This window comes from Rhipicephalus sanguineus, chromosome 6 (genome assembly GCF_013339695.2).
Source record: "Rhipicephalus sanguineus isolate Rsan-2018 chromosome 6, BIME_Rsan_1.4, whole genome shotgun sequence".
Lineage (NCBI taxonomy): Eukaryota > Metazoa > Arthropoda > Arachnida > Ixodida > Ixodidae > Rhipicephalus > Rhipicephalus sanguineus.
This window is the reverse complement of record NC_051181.1, coordinates 6,404,191-6,421,926: the sequence shown is the minus strand read 5'-3', so window position 1 is coordinate 6,421,926 and position 17,736 is coordinate 6,404,191. Positions and strand designations below refer to the sequence as shown.

Below are 17,736 nucleotides of genomic sequence, written 5' to 3'. Positions count from 1 at the left end.
TATTCCTTCAGAGCTCGTGCGGACGAAATGAATGAAGCTTCGGTTTCATGGCGTTACTCCAAGTAATTTGTCAAGAGACATGCATAATTTGACATGCATAAAACACATGACACTGGGGAGCCTGACGAAAATGTTGTCTTCTTTCAGCAAATATTAGCGTAGATCAGTGCGTGCAAGCGAGGTAATTACCAAAACTTTATAACACTACCGACTACGTTCTTGACAAATGTCATGCGCGAGCACAATCGGCACAACTACAACCGCATACGCTACCAACACGTTATGCGATTTTCTTCGGCGACAACGCGTACTACAATAAGATCAACTCACAATGCACGAAGCGTAACGTTCACTTACCTCTGGCAATACAAATACGCTGGCAGCGTACACTGCTGGATGACCGACGGTTTTCAATGGTGCGCCAAGCGAGGAATCGCCGAGCTACCGGCCGTCCCCGAGCGTCAAGGCATTTTCCAGGGCCACAGAACGCGTCGTCGAGAAAGGGTTGCGGCGCTGCCACTCACTGACGTGCGGAAACATTTGAAGAAGGTGTTCTTCAAAACTATGAAGCACGTCCGTTGGTCACACCGAACAAAGCAGTCGCAGAGATTGAAGTCGCACGGTCGGCATCTGGTGACTATTTCCCTGGTACCGCGTATACTTGCGCTTACGTCAGTAACCACGAAATACAACACACAATGCGAGGCAGTGCGCTAAAAGTCGACCGCACAAACAGAACTCGGCACGACGTTCACACGAACGCAGAACTATACGGGCTAGGAAGGTCTCCTTAGTGTCGTGAGCGAGCCTGCCAGGTGGAAAGATTGCGCGATCCAGCTTGCAGATGGCGCTGCCGTTCGCTGGCGTGCGTCCGCGCGTGTGAGCCTGCGCTACCTGCGCTCTGTGGAGTTTCCCGTTGAAACCAAGCTTTTTAGTTGCGGTATAAGCTCGTTGTGTAGGCTACGCATGGCGCTGATAAATTGTAAAACGAAGAAAAGAAAACTCTGGAGACTATGCGGGCAGGTTAGCTCCTTCTGAACGGCACATGCTGGCGTAGAGAACAAACATGTAGGAGATTCGGGGTTTCCTTCTAGTTTATTAACATTCTTTTTCACGCAGTTATGTTTGAGCACAATGATTGAAACATTCATTGACAATTATAGTGGTTACATCAAGAACAAAAATACAATGAACAGTGAAGGATACGCAAAGACAGATATTTTCGCACAGAATGTGAGTAAACAGTGAAAGGAAAAGATAGGTGCATACAAAAAAGAAAAATAAATAATTAAAAGTAAGAATCAGCGAACAGTCAAATGAAATTTATGTACACATGAGGGACCTCCCTTGATGTTTCACGCCCTACTCTTGCAGGCGTACTGGATCCGTAGAAGCCCTGAATGAGAATCGATGCATTTTCATTGCACGAGTTCTTTTTGCATAACGTCATGGAACAGGTTGTCTTTTTCTTTTTAGGCATGGTGTGTTGGAGAGGCTAGAAAGATTTGCAGTCGCACGCGAGCATGCACGAAACTCTCAAGACGCAGCTCGGAATGAAATTGCAACAACCACGAAAACTCCAGGGTCGGATCTAAGAGGAACAGGGTACCGGTGCCCTTACCCCCTCCCCCCTTTAATTTTCGATGACCGTAGCGGCGGCCGCTACGGGCCGCTGCGAGCGCCTGCACCCTAAAGCTTTACTGCACTCTTGAGTTACTGCAAATGTTACCTTTAGGTGGCGGAGTTGCGCATCTGTTTTCGAAACACCGCTAGCAATCGTGCACTGCGGAGAAGCTGATGCGCAGGCCGCCGCCGCTGCAGCGAACCGGTTTGTACTCCCGTGCCACAGTCCCGAAAGGAGGCTTTCATAAAGGGACGCATTTCACCAATACGAAGCAGCGCCGCATGTTCCTTGTGTCCTTGTCTATTAGGCACCGTGGAACGCCGCACAGAAGCCTTCGCGGTAGGGATGTCCGAATAGCAAATTTTAGGTTCGAAGCGAACAGTGATTACGTCGAATAATTTTGAATCGAATAGTTCGAATAGTATGTATCACACGTTATATATAAAAAAATTAGCATAAATATTTTCGAGACCCAACTAACCTGCCCAGCGTTTTTTTTAATTGGAACGAGGCATGTGCGACTGTCATTCTTTTTGCTGCAAGTAAACGCTACTAAACTAAGCGCTACGCTACTAAACGCTACGTTTAGTAGCGTTTAGTAGCATCAAATAGTAGCAGGATTTCAACTTCAGTAAGATGCAAGTGATAACCGATAAAATGCGTCACACTTTAAAAATTACTATACATATACCATATTATAACATATAAGCCCGTATAACAAGCATTTACACTTAAAAAAATGATCAGGGCGTAGCCAAGGGGAGGGTTGGGGGTTTCAACCCCCCCTCCCCCCCGCCGAAATTTTTCAATTTTGCTTGCGCATAATACACGCACACATACAAACACACGCACGAACATATATAAAGTATAATTGAACCCCCCCCCCCCCCCCCGAAAAAAGTTTCTGGCTACGCCCCTGAAAATGATTAATCTATGTCGGAGTAAAATGTTAATTTAACCTTGAAGTGGGGCTTCGCGGCATTGCGCATTTTTGCTTGTTAGGTGTTTTCACGGCATAGCACTTGCAGGCTGCAGTGAAACCACCTTCACAAATGAGTTACATGCCGTCCAATATACGCCCATTCTTTCATAATGAATACTTTGAAATTTTGGAACCTTAAATTCGTGTCGAAGCGAATTCGAATACTGTAATATTCCTTCGAACATTCCTAGTGCTCGAATATTCGCACATGCCTTCTTCGCGGCAAACAGACGCAGACAGTCTGCCAGTATATCAGGACGGCAGCAAAATATTGTCTACCCTCGTTGCTCGCGAGGGTAACATGCACAAAACAACAAATTTAACCACTCTCGGTTGACCTGAAAAAAACATGGTTGATCCCTCCGTCATAGGAATCGAAATAACACGAAAGTAAAGCGTGCCCTTACAGAAGTAACTGAATGTTTACTGTATATTGATGTAAGAGAGTTTGCACAATGTATATTGTGTATGAACCCACTTTAATGATGGGTGGTACATCCCCATACGGACGACTAACGTCCATGTTAAATGATTAAACGAATCCTTGTGGTAGATGTAGTAGTTAACCGTGAAAGCGTAATCAAAGAACGAGGTGTGATAGCCAGAAGAGCGTCGCATATTGGGCGCAGAAATTGGTCGCCATCCCGCGGCATGTTGAAATGTCATTGAACACCACGGGCGGACTGAGGGAAACGCAAAGCGCGTCGTGTCGCCCCGGTAGCCCGGCCTTCCTTTTATCTCGGGGCGAGCGTGTGAGCGGGGAACGCGGTGTTACAGCCAGGTGAGGCAGGCGCGCGTCACAGAGCTATTTTTGGTTTGGATTAGCGTGATGCCATGAGCGAGGCCCACGCTTTTACGACGCTTGGGCCAATCGCCACCTCGCGGTGTGTTAGGGAATTGACAAAATTGAACTTCTATTGAAAACGCGCCGAATGGGACGGACGTGTAACGCGTTGCAGGTGCTAATCGCGAAGACCACAGTAAAGACGAATTACTTTATTTTACCGCTCCCAGAGGGCAACACCACCCCGCCGACCAGGATTGTGGTAGATATAATAGGCGCGTTTGTAAAGCCTCTAGAGTCTGTGACCGTGGCGCAGTGGCCGATAGTTTCCTCAACAGCCCACTCAATTAGGTTGGTCACTCAGCTAAGAGATGTCTACGAGCAAATGGAATATCAACCAGAATGGTATACGGCATTGGTGAGGTGCTTATCCTTACCGCTGTTCTAGCACACAATTGAAAAATCAGTTATGTGATGTATCCGCTATAGAGGTGATTGCGAATTCTGTAGTGCCTTCTGTTCGTCATTGTGTTGCGATAAGAGCATAATCAACATATTAGTTCTTTGTCTGTATTCAATTGCTTTCAAGTGCTATCCTATGTTGAATAAATACCATGAAAAAAAAAAGACCGTGGCTTAGTGGGTAGCGTGCCCGCCATCTGTTGTTGTGGACCGAGTGGTCGTTGGTTCGATGCCCGTTGACGGAACTTTTTTTTCTTTTTCATCTGATCGCGTATATTTTTTGGACGTCATTTCCGTGACGGAAATATATCACTCAAATCTTGGTGGATCCCGGCATAAAACACTTTCGTGTTAAAAAAGGTTAAAGATAAACCGCTCACATAGAGAGCAGTGGTAGTTGCACGCTCCCTAGGCCTTCTGTAAACGCATCGTGTCTGAAGAAAAAAAAGATCACAGCTTCGCCGCAAGCGCGAAGCAATGAATGCGAAGGCAACAAATTGTAATGTTATAGGAAGGAAGGCTGGCAGCTAACTCTTTTGGATCCGATCTCGCGTAACTATACAAAACGTTGGTGTAAGAGAATACGGCCGCTCCAGGGAGAGATGCGCTTTTCGCAGTCTCTTCGCGTTGAGAGCGCGCGTAAAAGAGTATACGAGCCGTTTGCTGATGCCTGCGACATAGCGAGCGCGCAATCGGTCGTGAACGCGCTTTTAGGATCAAAGTTCGCAGTTGCTGCTCAAGCATCCTCCCCCCCCCCCGCCGCATCCCTCCATGCTCGTTCAAGACGGGCGGAGCGTTTCGTTTCTGCTTGGGCAGCATTTGACGGCAGGTCTAACACGCGGGGGAATGTTATCGCATGCGCTCTCCGAGCGACGCAGATAGGCCGGCTCGTTTGATCTCTGCTTCAGCCGCGATCGTCGCCCCTGCTTGCCAGCTTTTACCCGCGGGTAGAACCTACGATGCGCGGCGGGATGTTATCAGTTTGGACTTTATACGGAACATGACAGCGACGGTGACGCCGACGGCAAAAACCCGTCGAGAGTGCCCATATAATTGCTATCGCAATAAAAGTAGCCATGTGACAGTCTTTGGTTGGAAAATACCTTAACAGCGCAGTCAACATTCGGACTTTTAGAACTTTCTTTTTTGTTAGGACTTTAGAACACTCTCTCCCTAACTAAAAAGAAAGCAATATGTCCGTTGAAGTTACGAACATGTACTCCCGATTTCCATATAATGAGAGTCATCTGTAAGTTCTACGTAGGTCTTGTTCGTAGATCCGAAGGAATCTGAAGGACAGTTTTTGCAGTGTACTATAGCTCGAAGAATTTCAGCACGCAACTCCGAGGCGTCCCACCAATGAAAAGCCTGGTAACGTTGCGCTTACACTGTAAGCAAAAATTAGCCAAGATAGGTGTTTCATCAGCTTCTCAGCCCCAAAAACTCGCGTTCCCGAATTATTTACTCATCATAGCGGAGTAAAGACGGCATATGCCGTAATTATGCTCCTATTGCCAAGTGGCCGATTATTAGATGTGAAGCATCTTATAGCGGAGCTCAATCCCGTGGTGGTGGTGGTGGTGGAGTGCGGCGTGACCACCCTTACTGCGCATGCGCAAACCCTCTCCACTCCCCCTCTCTCCTCCCCTCCCCCCCCCGCCCCTTTCCCTTCCCGCTCTCCACTTCCCCTCTCCACCCTCTCCCCTCCTCTCCTCATCACCTCTCCCCTCCCCTCTCCTCCTTCCCTTTCCCCTCCCCTCCCCTTTCCCTTTACCCCTCCCCTCTTCCATCCCCCTCTCCTTCCCCCCTCTACACTTCCCCTCTCCCCTTTGTCAAGCTGCCTAAAAGCAGCTTTTTCTCTCACTCCTCATGATCTGTATTGCTCATGAAATAAACATCTATTCTATTCTATTCTATTCTTTCCCCCTCACCACTCCACCTCTGAAACGCGGGCTCTACATGCCGAAACACTGCTTCGCATCGCCTCATGGTCCCCTTTAGCGGGAGATGGTGTGATTTTTATAAACTGCTTGGCCTTATTATATTCCCTAGGAGTTTCAGGTCACGTCGTTACAAGCTCCCTATGGTAGATTTGAAAAACACATTTGGTAGCGATATGTGTGCGCGTGTCCATGCGTGCCTGCGTCTCTTTAGAGTGTACGTGTGAAGCCCCAGTGCACCGAGCAGTTGCAGCGGCCGATTAGTGTTATGCGTGAATGTGTAAGGTTATTTGCACCGCTGAACCGTGCTAGACAGCAGCAAGTTCAACACGCGTGAGCGCCCGACCGCGAGCACATTGAGCTTGCTCTCCCATCGAGTGGACGTGCCCATGCACACGAGTGCAAGCCTCCGATACACCGCGGATATCTCGCTTCAATATTTCGAATTACGAAGAACTACAAATAATACTTTCAGTGGCATCAAATCGACTTGTGATTGTCGGCGTTTGCTTCCCGGAATGTAACCGGCTACAATTTCAAAGCGATAAGGCTTGGCTACGTCGTCTGCCTGAAGCCGACCGGCAGCCGGTGCCAATCTGCGCCGGCGACGCGCTCGCACCGGGCACCAGCGAAGATTTTTTTTTAGAGAGAAGATATTGCCCGCCGCAATAGAGAAGTTTAGATCGCCTCTTTCGCGACGACAGTTATCAAACGTCCAGCAGGAAGGCGTGCTCTGATAGAAGGCGGACTGAACCAACGTGCAGCCGCCGATGCACAGCGAGCAACAGGAACCGTGACTGCGAGCCGTGTCATTCGTTGTTAGCACATAACTCCGTACCCTAAGCGTCGCGGGCAGTGGACAGCTATTTGCTATTTATGCATAAAATTACAACCACGAAAACTGCGAAGGAGCATGCATTTTGTGATCGGAAGCGGTCGTTCATCGCATAGCCGTGCTGCTTGGAGTGCCCTAGCGACGCCGATGGCATGAACTCGCTAGCGACGGGGCGCCACTCCTCGTCACTTATGTTGCTGAATGTGTGCCGCTGATGTGTTTGTGCAGAGCCGCTCGAGCTTTATGTATGCTCAGGTGCATTTTACAGACTCGCTCCATACGACCGACTGCCAGCTAATAATTGGAATTCGTTATTTAAAGGGCGTTCTATGTCATGCGGATTTATACTAAGGGATCGGTGTGATTCAGAACTACGATTGAGCAACTTACACCTAAGCCATTAATTATTATTGGTTATAGTCGGTGACAGCCTAAGAATAAAAAGTTCAATGCGCCACTGTCCGTATGTAAAAGGCGCGTCCGATCACGGCCGCACTTCTCCATGAATGAAACATTAAGACGAACCAGTCAAAAATGGAACATCGTGTCGTTTTCAAGGATGAGAGGAGGGGCACCGCTGCACCGGCAGCAGCCATCCGGATTTGCTTGTCATGTTTGTTTCTCCTAAAAGATCGTCTTCGTACTTTTTTCGCACGTACCTCAGCGTCGCTTTCGCCAGCCGTCTTTCAATTCAATAAAAGCTTGTGCACTTTTGATGTAAACTGACGTGAATCCTCTTTTACACACCGCAACTTTTACAGTGGGCTGATAATTGTCCCACTGCTGCCACTGCACGAATTTCGTCATTGTGATCTTGCAGCCGCACGTTCTGTAATGCTAGCGCCCCTTACGCCTGTTTCGGTATAATGAAAAGGCAAGGCAAGCCGAGCTCAGCCAGTGGTTCGTTCTCTCTCATGGCGGCGTGTCACTCGTGGCTCCGGTGCGTCTCATCGTAACGCGGTCGTACGATACTTATACTACCCCCAAAGAGCATGCATTGGTGTCAGAAGATTGACTCTTCGCCCGCAGCCAGGAAGCATGGCCAGCGTGTTTATGCAGTCACCACAGCGCGTCAAACTGGATTACGATCCATCGCGCGCATTCGAAGAATGGCGGGAAGCATACACGATATATGAACTGGTTTGTGAATACGACACTAAGCCAAAGTCAGTGCGGAAGCGATTGTTGTTTCATGTACTGGGACCGCATGCTCGTCGCATCGCTCAAACGTTTCCTATGAATTCTGCCGCTGACAGCGCGACGCAGACCCAGTGAAGTATATTCTTGACACGTTTGACGAGTTTTATCGCCCGTACAAAAACGTCATATAGGCAGCGGCCCTGTTCAGCTCGATTGTGCAAAAGCCAGTTCAGTCAATTGACGTATTGTAACTGACCTTAGACGACAGGCGCAGAAATGTGACTTTCGCGACAAGTGCGACAGACTCATTGGTGTTGACATAGTGGTTGGCATTCATGACGGAGCCCTCCGCGAGCGTCTCTTACGAGGACGCGACGTTACGCTTGAAAAAAACAATAGTGTCTCCATGCAAGGCAGCTTAAATATCAGAGAGGCATGTACAGGAAATCGCAACAAGCGACCAAAAGCCGCAGGTGAATTCCGTACATGAGCAGAGAATACCCAAGAAGCGAACGGACCGCGCGATAAGTGCCAACCGGCATCAACAGCCTCATCGCCCGTTTGAAAATTCCAATCCTAAGGGTTGTCGCTGCGGAACCTCGCATGTCCCCCCTCGACCGTGTCCAGCTTATGGCAAGACTTGTTACAAGAGCGGGAAACTCTGCCATTTCGCGCATCTGTGCAAACAGCCACGTCGGCAACCAGCAGCGTACAGACCGCAAATCGGATTGCTAAACATCCACAGCAAGACTCACAGGGGTAACTGGGCTGTGTGACTGCGTGCAGCGTCAATGTGAACACAGCTGACTGGAACGAGACTATCACAGTGCATAGGCATAAAGTCACATTCAAGCTAGACACCGGGTTACATATGGAGGTAATTCCTGTGCAGATGTTCACTCAGTGGCCGTGTAGATCAGCAACAAAGCCAACGAGAGCAAACGTCACTACCTGCATAGGGCAACAGCTTCCGATAGACAGTGCATGTGAATGCACTTGTGCAGTAAACAACGAGGAACACCAATTCAGGCTTTTGTTGGTGAAGGAGCCATTAAACACAATACTGGGAGCCCTTAAATGTATAACTTTGGGATTCCTCTAAGCCGTGAAGTCTCTTTATGCAGCAACGAACTTAGCTAAGACACTGCCCCAAAAGCAGTACCAACAAGTGCTGGCCGAATTTCCGGACATGTTTGAACGCATCGGACAGCTTCCAGGAATGTACGGCATTCACCTACGTCAAGGTGCCGCGCCAACATTTGTGCTCCTCGCGGAATACCAGGCGCGCTCCAGGAGAACATGAAAATGAAGCTCAAACGAATGGAGGAGAATGGCGTGATTGTGCCAGTGACTGAACATTGAGCTTGTCCTGTGTAGTATTTCTTCTTCTGTCTGTAGTTTTTTTCGCGCTGTAAATTTACTATGAACATTGTGGGTAGGTTCAGCCAATTGCGTTGGTAGCGAAGAAAGTCGGTACTGTCCGTGTGTGGCTTGATCCACGCAACCTGTATGCAGCCCTCAAAAGGCACCACACCACTACCACTACCACATCCCGAGGAGATTCTCCAGTGTTCTCCATTCTTGATGCCAAGAGTGCAGTCTGGCGACTGACGCTAGATGAGGCAATCTCAAGGCTTTGTGCTTTCACAACACCATGGGGCAGATGCCGCTTTTTAGAGTACACTTTGGGCTTACCACAGCACCCGAGCTGTTTCAACATGCCATTGACGAAGTGTTAAGTGATAGTGAAGCCATACTTTGACGACATACTGGTCGCCTCAAGGAAACCCGTAGAACACATAGCCCACCTTTGCACGGCACTGACGAAAGAACAATTTGAAGTTCAACAAAGCAAAAATGAAGTTGGGACTTTCAGCCATCACATATCTGGGACATCATCTATCTTTAGAGGGGCTAGGTCCAGTCCCCAAAAAAGTCAAATCCATCGAAGCCGTGGGTGTACCTACCAAGACGTCAAGCTACAAAGGTTTTTAGGAATAATGACCTATCTGACAAAGTTCATCCCAAACTTTTCAGCAACGCCCAACCCATTAGGTGAGCTGCTCAAGGCACATATAGCGTCGCACTGAACAAGTCGGCGTACCGTGGTCTCGTGTCCTTTCTTGTCCCGTCCATTTAGCGCTCCTTTTAACTCGTACTGAGACCTTTAACCTCTTCAAACAGAGGCTCTGAACAGCATCAGTAGCGCACCGTGAACTGAGCTATTTGGTACTGATTCATTATGTTACAGCGTGACAAGAACGAAGAAAAAAACTAACGCACATATACAGCAGTGCTGTGTCCTGTCGTATGTGTGCCTTAGCTTTTTTCTTCGTTCTTGTCACGCCGTAAGCTAATGAACCAGCATTGCGTTATTTTTACCAGTCTAAGGTCATCACTATTTCAACATATGCCAGCTCATACGACATGAGATCGGTTCTGTCGTAGGCCGGCAGACCAATTGCATATGCTTCTACAGCTCTCACTGCGCTCCAACAACGTTACGCGCTAATCAAAAAGGAAATCTTAGCAATGGTGTTTGCATGTGAGCGCTTTGATTGCTACAGTTTTGACCAATCTGTAACTGCGGAAACAGACGACAAACCTCTAGTTGGGCCGCGCACTGAGAATTTAACCAACATGTCACCAAGACTTCATAGGCTTATGCTACGGCTTTAGTGCTACAGCACTAAACACGTGTAAGTTTCAGGCAAGTTGCTGTCTGTGGCTGATGCGCTGTCAATGGGGCCCAGATCCTGAATCCAAGATAGATACTGTAGACAGTGACAGAGGACTAAAGGTGTCATCTGGTTCAAGCGTCAGCTACCAAACTGATAATTCAAGAAGCAACAGATCGAGATCCTCCTTGCAGCAACTAACCAAGTACATTCAACATGAATGTCCAGATCGCCTTTATGATATCGACCCTCTGCCAGAACCATACATTCACATAAGGAGTGAACTGCATCGCAGAAAGTTTTATTTGCTGTGGGCACCGCCTTGTAATTCCGGCAGCTCTCCAAGCTGAGGTTCTAGAAAAACTGAACCGAGCACATCACAGTATTGTGGCTTGTATGGGATCAGCAAGCCAGGGTGTTTAGAGGCCTACACTCAACAAGCACATTGTAACCCTTGTACAAGCTACGACATGTGCTCATCCAACCAGAAGTCAAACCCTCAGTGACCTTTGCTTGACAGAGACTTGCCAGTATGACCATGGTAAAATTGGCCACTGTCAATGCAGCACATATATCCTTGTTGTTGACTATTTTCAAAATACGTTGAAGTGAAAGGTATGGAAACCACTACAGCATTGTCTGTTGTTATAGTCCTGAAGGACATTTTTGCACACTTTGGAATCCCCAATGTGCTAGTTAATTTCCTTTCCCTACTATCCTACGCTAGCTTCAACACTAGCTAAGGAGGGAAGGTGTTTGAGGTTCGAATCGGCGCCCCTCGATGACTCGAGTGCACGGTGGCAGCGCGAAGGAAGAGCCATTGTCCAGTGAAGAGACGCTTTATTGCCACGCTCAGGCGTCTGCCCGGGTCCAAGCCCGAACCTCCGCTCTCTTCTCACATCCAAAACAGCCTCTTTTCAACCTTCAGTTAGACAAAGAGTCCCTCAACAAACCAATCACACTTGGGGGTTGGCATCACCACAACCAATGGCACAAACACTTTCATGACAGACACGGCATTGGTCTAACGTACGACACAATCTACAACACGCGAGGGGATAGGTTCACTGCGCAACACGTGTCATCTCACTCTCCCCTACGTTATAGCCTGAGCATGCCCCTGACGTCCGCCAGCGCCGAAAGCTCGGCTCGGGCTCAACCTACCCATGCACCAACGTCTCTTTCAAGAAACCGCCACAAAGCAGCGCGAATCTTCCCAGGCCCTGGCTACTAGCGGTGTGTACGCGACAGTGCGTTGCAAGGCCCGGCTCGAGCTCAACCCACCCGCGCATTGGCGTCTCTTTCAAGACGCCGCTACAAAGCAGCGCGACTCTTCCCAGGTCCTGGCCACTGGCGAAATGTGTACGCGATAGTGCGTTGCTCTGCCAGTCTAATGACACTCGGTCATTACATGCAGCTGGGGGCCGGTTCACCTGAACGCTCCGAGTGCCGTAATTACGACCAGACGGCGATTGTACAAAAAGACATCCCCCGGTCGCATCCGGCCAAGCGGTCGCAAGACCAATTCCTCGCGTTCGCCTTTTGCGGCGCCGACACGTGCTCCCTGTCAGCGGTAAGTTCTCCGAACGGCAGCGCGGGTAAACGCTCAAAAGGGCGCGTGCGGATGCCAAACAATAACTGAAACCAGGCGGCCGTGTGTCGACGGTCGTCCCATCGGCGCGACGCTCTTCCCGTTCGGCTCTTATGTCCTCCCTTTGTTGCATGCAAGGAGGCGGCTTTGGCGGCCCTGCGCTTCAACGGCGTCACCACATTACCACAGAATCGCCTTTCTTTCCCAGAGCGGGGCCTTCCGCGTCTTCTCTTTGCGGCGCCGACCCGTGTTCCGACGGCAGCGCGGCAACGTGGGAATCGCTCTGCGCTTCGCAGAATTCGTACACTGAACCACACAACACGCCGACTCTGCATGCCTCAGACTGACTGTGCTTATTTCAGACAAGGGACCACTATTTCACTTTGAAGCATTGAAAACATTTCTGCAACAATTAGACATTGTTCCATCCTAAAAACACAGTGCTAATTTAAACATGTACAGAAGAAACAGCAAACGAGGACGGGCGCTGACTGCCGACAAAGCTTTTATTGTGCGTGCGCAAATATATAGCTTACGAAGAAAGGATGGGGGGAAGGAGAGGGAAACGGAAGGATGCTGATGGACGAGGTACTAAAACCAGGCGTGTAGGTGGTTAAGACTGCTGTAGGAAACTATTCCTTGTCAGAAAGGGTGAGTGACGGGGCGCTGACACAACGGAGCCTTTGCGCATCATCGTGAAAGACTCGAAAATTTCTCGAGCGCGATTTTTATTGTACTTGCGTAATTTAGGTGCGAGGAAACCAGCGAAACTCAAAAACAAGGACGACGAAGAAGGCATATTCAAGCACACACCATCGCCGGGTTTCTTTTTTACAACCAATTTATTGCTGCATCCACGTATATTTATACGCCTCATCACGCGCACGCTATAACATGAATCCCATCATCCACCCGCTAATCAGTCACACCCTGAAAGAAACAGCCACTCTTTTTCGGTGATATGCACAGGAGGTTCGCTAATACACACGTGTCCAGTCTTTTTGATATGGTACGCCTGAAGCAGTTCTCGTTCAAGCTTTGATTTTCCCCTGCCTAGAATGCAGGTCTGGCGAAACAAAGGCTCGCAACCGTTACAATCATTCACATGCATCGCTACGTTGCTCCCTGTGCCCGATCGTACACAGTAGGTATGCTCTTTGAGGCGTTCATTTATGCACTTCCCGGTCTGCCCGATATAAACGTGCCCACAAGTCGTGGGAATGGAATACACTACCCCCACGCTGCACTTCGTGAACACAGTTCGGTGAGTAGTTTTGCAGGCAGAATTTCGCTCGTCACCGGCTGAGATACGGGCGCAAAGGCCAGAAAGTTGCGTGGGGCTGAGAACACTAGGTTCACACCAAACTTTTGCGATACTCGTTTTAGCCCGTGAGACGTCCTGTGAAAATACGGCATCACCTCAATGTTTCTTGCCTCTTCTATTGGCCGGGCATGTGGTTTCCTTATTTTTCTGGCCAATGTGTCACCAACCGACACCGTCGACTGGTGACACCAATGTGTCACCAGTCGACGGAAATCCAGATGCCTGAAGTCGATCCACCTGCTCCATCAGGCTTTCGGGCATGACGTGCTGACAACTTTTGCTCAGGGCATTTCTAAAGCACAGGTTTGCAGTGCTCCTTTTCACCAGTTTGGAGTGTGCGGATTCGAAGGGAAGCAGCTTGAATGTGTCTTCTTCTTTGTCCTTGTTTTTGGGTTTCGCTGGTTTCTACGCACCTAAACATGAACCAATCGGCGCAGCTTTTCACACTTGCGTAGATCCTTGGTGTCTTGAAGCAGAAGTGCGCATCCGCACTTGGCACAGCGGATCGCCAGATTAATGTCGTACTTATTCCTCACATTGTTCGCATGTTCCCGCAGGCGGTCGTTAAGCATCGTCCGGTTTGGCCGACTTACGTCCCGCCGCAAGTGGTCGGAATTTCATACACTACTCTCGTTTTGCATTCCACTAGGGGCGAAACGTGGTTCTTCCTGCAGGAATGAGCACGGCAGTAATCTGGCATTCCACTGTGCCAAATGCGGATGCGCACCTGTGCTTCAAGACACCAAGGTACTACGCAAGTACAATAACAATCGCGCTCGAGAAAGTTTCGAGACTTTCACGATCACGCGCAAAGGCTTAGTGTGTGTCAGCGCCCCGTCACTCACCCTTTCTGACAAGGAATACAGTTTCCTACAGCAGTCTTAACCGTCTGCACGCCTGGTTTTAGTACCTCGTCCATCAGCATCCTTCCTTTTCCCTCTCCTTTTCCCCTTCCTTTCTTCGTAAGCTATATATTTGTGCACGCACAATAAAAGCTTTGTTGGCACTCTGCGCCAGTCCTCGTTTGCTGTTTCTTCTGTCCATGTTTAAATTAGCGCTGTGTTTTAAGATGGATCCTTACCAACGAGCTCGCATCCAAACTCTTCTAGATCATCTAGACATTGTTCACGAACCATCATCACCCTTTTATCCCAGGTCCAGTGGGCAGTTTGAAAGAACAATGCAGACGGTTAAGTCCATGCTGATCAAGGCATGCAGTGATGGAAAGGATCTGTCTTTGGTTTTCATCAACTATCGCACCACCCCAACCATTGGAGAACATTCAGCTGCCGAGTTGTTGATGGGCAGGAAATTGAGAACGTTCATACCGACCTTACCACAAAACCTGGAGCAGCACTGCTCCACTGTTGCGCGTCAGTAACTTCTCAAACGCACGCACAGTTCCCAGCAAAAGCATGGAGATTACTGTGATTGTGCACTTCGGACTTGGGAGCATTACATGCAGTCTGGGTGATGCACGGGAATACCTGGCAAAAGGCAGTCGTCACTCAAGTTGGTCCCCAACCAAGGCGCACCATGCAATCCACAGAAGGAGCAAAATATGTGCGTAACCATGTTCACCTAAGGCCACATCTTCAGAGGGTGAGTGATGCCACCCACTAGCAGAAGACTACACCATGGATGAACGTGGACCAACCAGCGAATCGGCGCCAATTGCAAGTGTTGGTGTGCTACACCTCGCAGCCAACGTGATCAAGTCCGGCCTGGTTAGACCTGCGTGACGCGTGCTGGCAGACGCGTACATCCACCGGCCAGGACTGAACGTTGCTGTTCTGTTTGTGCCTCACATATTACTCTCTCTCTCTCTCTGAAATTCAGTTCTGCGGAATCCCGCAAGGTGGCGGAAGGGTTAAGAAAGGGGAAATAGACAACCACCCGTTTGTAGCACGAAGCCACAAGGAAATCCATACGGATTTCTCAGAAATAAAGCCTCTCAGAAATAAAGTTTCGTGCTACAAACTGGTGGTTGTCTATTTCCCCTTTCTTAACTCTCTCTGTCTCAGAAAAAAAGGGTGTGCTATGTATAGTTGCTAGCACAACCTACGCATGTCTCGGTATAATAAAAAGGCTGGGCAAGCCGCGCCTAGCCAGTGGTTCGCTGTCTCTCATAGCTGTGTGTCGCTCACGGCTCCGTGCCGTGTCATTGTAACACAGTCGTGGAATACCCACACGACCCCCAAAGAGCACAACACATTCAAACACTTGCCTTTGTAGTAGTGCTTGTAGTGCTTACCGCACGAGAGCGGTGCCTTATACACTGCACAACGATAAGCCTTGCAGAACGGGTAGAATGTACAAGGCACCGCTCTCAAGTGGTAAGCACTAAACGCAGCACACAGTCAGGTGTTTGAACATGCGGCTGCAAGAGCACAATAACAAAATTTCGAATGCGGCAGTGTAAGGACAACCACCAGATTTTGTGAAAGATACGATGTGTTTCCTCCTTGTCATCCGCTTTTCAAACAGACCATTGTTTTGATCTGCAGTATAGATATGTGGAAACTCGACACTCGTCCCAGCGCCTTCTCGCCCCGTGTTCGGTTCTGCGCTATGTATTCTTCCTAAGCGGCTAGTGACGCTTGAACATTTTTGTAAAAGCTTTTATCGTTCTTACCATGAAATTCTACTGTTAATTTGCTGGTAATCCTGTGGCGTATTTCTTCGCTTAGCACACAGGGTCACGATTCTTCATGAATACCAGCGGCATAGCGCTACTGGCTTGATTACTAGCGCGATATGATTACTAGCGTACGGGGAACAAGTACAATTACGTATAAATTATAATTTCTTGGGTTTCGCATGCCGAAACTAAGATACCATTTTTGGGCACTTTGTATTGGAGAGCTCCAGAAATTTCGCCCACATAGGGCCCACCTAAATATCCGTACACGTACATCTAGCACTTCGCTTCGAACACGAGTGACAGCGACATCACCGAAGGTGCAGAGGGGATTTTTGCTTTGATACGTGCCTGTAAATCCCTTTGCTCTAGGTTGGTTGGTGTGCCTGTTGGGTCTCAAGGACGCCGCAGAGAAGGCTATCGGATGATTTAAACCGTGTGGGTTTCATTACCGTGCACTGAAATAGCACAACATGCATAGCGCTGCCATGCGGCCGCCAGTGAAATCAGAACGCCGCGGCCGATGCCACACCTCTAGGGCGACGGCCCTCTCTTTACTCTCTGTAATCTTGTTTCATGTTGAAACAGTGATATGATTGCCCGGAGGATGCAGCTGTTGATTTGTGGCTACTGCAGAGCCTCGGACTTGAGAGCAGTATGGACTTCTACAGAACATAATAAGAACAAAACGTACACCATTTCCCGCTAAAGGCGACCATGAGGCGATGCGAAGCGGGAGCACTTGCACGATCGCGTTCTGTTGGCGTTCGTTGCGCATGCTACCGACCTCGCGTCCTGGAACGCGAAGAGGAACGCTACGCGCGTCTTGTCTTCCCTCTAGCCTGGCCGTTAATTCTCACAGGCCAAGCGGGGAACGCGGTCAACAGGCGTGTGAGAGGGGGGCAGCGTAGGAGAGGAGAGAGAGGGGGAAGGGACGCGCATGCGCTGGTGCTCATCGCGGCGTTGCGCAGGAGAGAATTTCGGCATGTCTAGCCCGCGTTTCACAGGAAGTCTGGAAAGGGGGAGGGGGAGGGGAAGTGGAGTGGGGAATGGGAGAGGGGGAGAGAGGAAGTGGAGGGGTATGGGAGAGGGTGAGTGGAGATGGGAAGGAGAGGGGAAGAGGACAGGAGGAATAGTGAGGGGGGTGGAGAGGAGGTGTGTGGAGAGGGAATGCGCATGCGCAGTAATGGTGGTCACGCCGCACACCACCACCACCACCACCACCGGATTGAACTCCGCCATAAGATACTTCGCATCTAAAAATGAAGCTTCACATTACTAATGCTCACCAGTTATAAACGTAGCAAAGGTTGGTGTTGAGTGAGATGACACGAAATCCCTTTGACACTTGAACGGAGTAGAAGGCGCCCCTGCAGAGAAAGCAGAAACGTTTATTTCAAAGTGGTATGTAGCGAGGCGAACATCGCACCTAATTAGGTTACAAAGCTGAATAGAAAGTGTGTGGATGTCGCTACGCGGGGTTATCAGCGGCTACGACGCACTTTGCGAAAAGCTTATCCCTGTAACGTAATCACGTCTCTCGCATATCTCGCCGTCTCCCGCTTGTAGGTGCAGCCGATTCTCATATTTCGTAGACATGACTGCTGTTCACTTGGTACGTGATTCTCCCTTGATACGCCGATAATTAGCAGCATGCCCCACTGTTATAAAAATCTTCGGCTATTCATTTCTTGCGGTCTACTCGGAAAACGTGAAACATCATCGACATTTTAAG

General features: G+C 49.2%; 1 protein-coding gene across 1 annotated transcript in view; it reads right to left on the bottom strand.

Moving 5' to 3' along the window:
• LOC119395680 (sphingomyelin phosphodiesterase 2-like) overlaps positions 1-17,365 on the bottom strand; it is a 179,081-nt gene extending 161,716 nt beyond the window's left edge. The window contains exon 1 of the mRNA XM_037662677.2: positions 17,291-17,365. The gene's annotated coding sequence lies outside the window, so the exon portion shown is untranslated. The remainder of the gene's footprint in view (positions 1-17,290) is intronic.
• Between the last annotated feature and the right edge of the window lie 371 nt (positions 17,366-17,736).